Source organism: Urtica dioica, chromosome 10, assembly GCF_054948205.1.
Source record: "Urtica dioica subsp. dioica isolate 48M chromosome 10, U.dioica_male_clone48M_v1_H2, whole genome shotgun sequence".
In the NCBI taxonomy this organism is placed as follows: domain Eukaryota; kingdom Viridiplantae; phylum Streptophyta; class Magnoliopsida; order Rosales; family Urticaceae; genus Urtica; species Urtica dioica.
This window is the reverse complement of record NC_142765.1, coordinates 10,187,798-10,193,221: the sequence shown is the minus strand read 5'-3', so window position 1 is coordinate 10,193,221 and position 5,424 is coordinate 10,187,798.

The window sequence follows — 5,424 nt, the reverse complement described above, 5'->3', positions numbered from 1 at the left end:
TTGTCTCAAAAGACAAAAATACCCTTTTAACTATTTTCGTTCTTGTTTTGGCTTAGCTTCCAGTTTAACTATTCCTATCGATGTGATTCGTGACAGTGACCTCATGGACCCAAATGAACAAAGCTTTAGCTAAACACTTGGACTCAAAAGTTCACAAACCTTTTCCAAGTTTAGCTTAATGCCAGCTGACTCCACTAAAGAGCTGACACTGAAAATCTCTCGGTTCAAATGAATTTGTTTTCTACTCAAGAATTCGACCTAATTATAATGAGCGGATCCACTGAATATTATCTATGCTACCCTTCATGAATGTCATCAGCTAGTCGGGATTTACTAAATTACCATTTTACCCTTCTAGCTGTTATTTCCTCAACTCCTTTGTCGCTTGTCAATAAGTTAGAAACAATGTATTGACGAGGAGCTAACAAGTCACATTGTTTCATCCAAAAGAGTCAGGACTCAATTTGGACACTAGCCAGTTCATTTATTCACACTCCAAGGAACAAAGCATGAGGTGACATACATTGCATTTCAGCAATCTTGTACATGAATTCCATATCTATGAGAACTTCACAAAGTTACTCATGACATACTCACAACTTAGTATTTCACCAATAGGCCCTGTTCGGAATGACATAGTGAGTCCGAACTCTGACTTTCTCAAATGAGAATACTAAGGTGTGAAATGGCATGTCTCATTTCAGGATTAAGGTAAGCATGATGTAATTCATACATAGTGACTTCGAGACATAAGAGGTTAAATGGTTTGTTCTTATATTGTCTCTAGAAGTGCACTAGTCAATTCAGTACCTTCGGAAGATACCTAGAAGAACTATAGAGTCCCCAACTCTCAATGCCTCATAACCAGACATCATAGATTCTTCTAACAATCATACTGAGGTCAATAGTCCTTTGACCCTAAGATTGCGAATATATCGTTTTAAGCAAACTACGAAGAGTTTGTTCATGCAAATCTACATTTGTCTCTTCGTAAGTTGTTAAGTTTGTTTATGGACTAAAAGACTAGGGTTTTATCATAAAGCTTCACACAAAGAAAGATTGAATGAACGTTTCAACTTTTTATTAATGAATAAGCAATTACAAGCAAGAGTCTTCGTAAGACTATATGACATGAAATGTACATAAATAGACACTACTACTCTTCTTGTGGGCGCCATTGACAACAAACTCCCACTTGACTCAAAGAAGAGGTGAGTAGTCCTACATGCCTAATCCCTCACGATGTTGGTCGAAGACCTTGTTCGCTAGGGCCTTGGTGAATGGATCTTCCAGAGATCTACTTCACCTCCACGTCTCCGCGTTGCGCGATCTCTCGAATCAAATGGTATTTCCTCTCAATATGTTTAGAGCGCTTATGGCCTCTAGGTTCCTTTGAGTTAGCGACAGCCCCACTATTATCACAATAAAGGGTCATGGGCTCGTCGACGTTTGGAACAACTTTCAAATACTTAAGGAACTTTCTAAGCCATACAGCCTCTTTGGATGCTTCACAAGCAGCCACATATTCTGCTTCCATTGTGGAGTCAGCAATGCAAGATTGCTTAATACTTCTCCACACAACAGCTCCACCATTAAGGATGAACACAGATCCCGACGTGGATTTCCTGGAATCCTTATCCGCTTGAAAATCGGAGTCGGTATATCCCGTCATAGTCAGGTCAGTACCTGAGTATGTAAGCATCAAGTTCCTAGTTCTTCGAAGATACTTAAGAACATGCTTAACAGCAATCCAGTGCTCGGGTCCAGGGTTGGATTGGAAACGGCTAACTACGCCCACGGCGAAACAGATGTCAGGTCTAGTGCAAAGCATAGCATACATAAGGCTTCCTACGGCAGAGGCGTAAGGAATTTTCCTCATGTCTTCAATCTCTTGTGCAGTCTTGGGAGACTGGTCCTTAGAGAGTGAAACTCCATGCCTAAAGGGTGTTTGACCCCTCTTGCAGTCTTGCATCGAGAAGCGATCCATCACCTTATCAATATAAGATGCTAGAGAGAGCGACAGGGTCCGGTTTTTCCTATCTCGAAAGATTTGGATCCCCAGAATGTACGCGGCTTCTCCTAGATCCTTCATATCGAATTGCTTTGCTAGCCAGACATTAACCTCAGATAACTTACCCACGTCATTACCAATGAGTAGTATATCATCGACATATAGTACCAGAAACACAACTTTGCCTTCGTGTATTACCTTGTAAACACAAGGCTCATCTATTGACTGTTCAATGCCGAAGCTCTTTACAGTTTCATCGAATCTAATATTCCATGACCTAGATGCTTGCTTTAGTCCATAAATGGATTTAAGCAACTCACAAACCTTGGTCTCTTGACCTTTATCAACGAAACCGTCTGGTTGAGCCATGTAAATGCGCTCGTCAAGATTGCCATTCAGAAAGGCTGTCTTGACATCCATTTGCCAGATCTCATAGTCGAGAGCTGCAGCTATGGATAGGAGTATGCGGATGGATTTAAGCATCGCGACTGGCGAGAAGGTTTCTTCATAGTCAATCCCTTCTTGTTGGGTATAACCCTTCGCCACAAGTCGTGCTTTGAACGTCTCGACGTTCCCATCAGGACCCCTTTTCTTCTTGTATATCCACTTACACCCTACGGGTTTAATCCCTTCAGGAAGGTCTACAAGTTTCCAGACTTTGTTGACATACATCGAGTGCATTTCAACTTTCATGGCGTCAAGCCAAAGGTTTGATTCAGAACAAGCCATTGCTTGGCTATAGGAAACAGGGTCATCCATGTCAGAGACGGCTACAAGAGAGTCTCCATAAGACATGTACCTGTCAGGCTTTTGAACAGCCCTCCCACTACGTCGAAGTACTACTTGACGAGATTCTGTTGAGTTAGGTTGTGTCTCAGTTGGGGTAAGAACAGTTCTTACAGATGAGGTAGAAGCTTCCTCACCCAACTTTTCTTCAAGCACAATTTTGCTTCTAGGTTTCGCATCCTTCATAAAGTCCTCCTCAAGGAAACGAGCATTCGTGCTAACGAAAGTTTTATCGTCCTCGGGACTATAGAAAGTAAAACCTTTGGTTTCCTTCGGATATCCTACAAACAGGCACAATTCTGACCTACTAGCCAACTTGCTAGTCTTTTGCCTCAGCACGTGTGCAGGGCAACCCCAAATTCGGATGCGGCCAAGATTCACTTTACGGCCAGCCCATCGTTCATAAGGAGTACCAGGAACCGTCTTGGACGGAACTTGGTTCAGAATGTAGGCGGCTGTTTCGAGGGCATATCCCCAAAAGGAAAGCGGGAGTGATGAGTAACTCATCATTGATCTAACCATCTCCATAAGAGTTTGGTTTCTTCTCTCTGACACTCCGTTTTGTTGAGGTGTGCCAGGTGCGGTAAGCTGAGAAGCGATACCTTCTTCTTTAAGAAAGTCATCGAACTCTCCAGACATATACTCACCACCTCGATCAGATCGAAGGGTTTTGATCACTTTGCCAGTTTGCTTTTCCACTAAAGCCCTAAAGACCTTAAATACGTTATAGGTCTCGGATTTGTGTTTAAGCAAATAGACAAACCCATATCTTGAGTAATCATCAGTGAAGGTAACGAAGTATTCGTATCCTCCACGTGCCTGTTGGTTGAGCGGACCACATACATCAGAATGTATTAGTTCCAGCAACTCAGTGGCTCTTCGACCCTTATCGGAGAAAGGTCGCTTAGTCATTTTTCCTTCTATGCAGGATTCACAAGTAGGTAGTGAACCTATTGCAGAGGCTTGGAGTGGACCATCCCTCACAAGTCTCTTAATCCTATCTAGACTGATATGACCAAGTCTAAAGTGCCAGAGGTATGTTGATTTTGTTAGATCGGAGGATTCAGAAAGTTTGATCCTCTTTGGCTCCCTAATTAGATCGTTATCTATTTCGGTGTCTAAAAGAGAAGGTTGAGTGGGATAGATGTAGAAAAGAGCATTCTTCATACATGCATCAGTGTCAAAAGAATTATCAGGAAACGAAATACGAATTCCATTCTTAATGAACTTTAAACAATAATCTTGCTCTAGAAGACGAGCAACGGATATTAAGTTCTTCCCAAAGGTAGGAACAAAATAAACATTATTCAAGTTTAAAGTGCGGTCTTCAAAAGACAGCGTCACGGATCCCACAGCCTTCGCAGACACCAGGCTCCCATCACCCCATTTGAAACAGAACTCGCCTTCCTCTAAGCTTTTGGTTTTCTTGAAACCATTCAAGGAACAACGAATATGGTTAGTAGCAGCGGAGTCAAGAATCCACGTTGATACATTATCAGCTACTAAGCATGCTTCGGTAACTAGTACAATACTATGTTCCTTTGCTTTGAGATAGGCGGGATAGTTCTTTTTATCGGCCTTGTAAGGTCTCTTCACAGTTCCAGAGGCGGAGGCTTTTTGCTCAGTAGCATGTGCCTCTCCTTGATTCCTCTTTCTCTTAGTGAGACCTACAGCAGTGTGAAGTTTCTCCATAAGCTTGGTAACAGTGTACTCTAGCTTGTTTATTGAGTAGTTCATCTTGGAGGTATCAAGAGATGCGGGGAGAGTTTCTAAGATCATATCTATGACATTCTTCCCATCATTCTCAGATCCTAGGATTTCCATCTTATTTAGAAAACTAATGATCAGTATCATAAAGTCTCTAACAGGAGTCCTAGCCTTCATATGACAGTTCATAAACTGTCGGACTGCTTGTTGCCTTGCTTGACGCCTTTGCCCTCCAATTATCTCAAGGAGATTGTAGAGCATTTCGGCGGCAGTCTCGATGTCACGATGTTGCTCTTTTAGCATATTGTTCATAGATGCCAAGATACAGCACCTCACAATCTCATCGGATCGAAGCCAGGCCGCTAAGGCGTCATTGTCCTCTTGAGTTGAATCATCATTCGACAGAAGAGGACACGGGGTGGTGAGTACCCATTTGTGCTTGTTAACGGTAGGTATTATGTCGAGGTTACGTTTCGAATCTACGTAGTTTTCGTTTTCGAGTTTGATCGAGGAAAGAAAGATTGAGAGATGTTTGCGGGACATAAAGCCTATTGAAGTTGAAACAAGTTTATGATTAGTCTTTGGTTTAGGATTTAAGTTTTATTAAGACTTTTATAAAATCCAAAGGTGTTATAAACCAAACGATAATTTACTCCCTCAAGAGAAGGCCGCAAAAAATCTCCTTTTATAAGTAAATGACACATCATTAATGCTTAGCCAAGATGTCGATACATCAGCTTTGACTAGCCACCTTGTAAATTGGTTTGATCACTCATATCCTTTCGCAGAGCCTTAAGGAAGGATACTAGGGATTGAGCCTAAGTGTGCAACCAACCACTTAGTCCAAAAGATCAGCTTTGAAAAACAATCCCCCAAGGGGAGGCCTTGCCATCATTGCATCACTCTCGGACGTAGCTCAT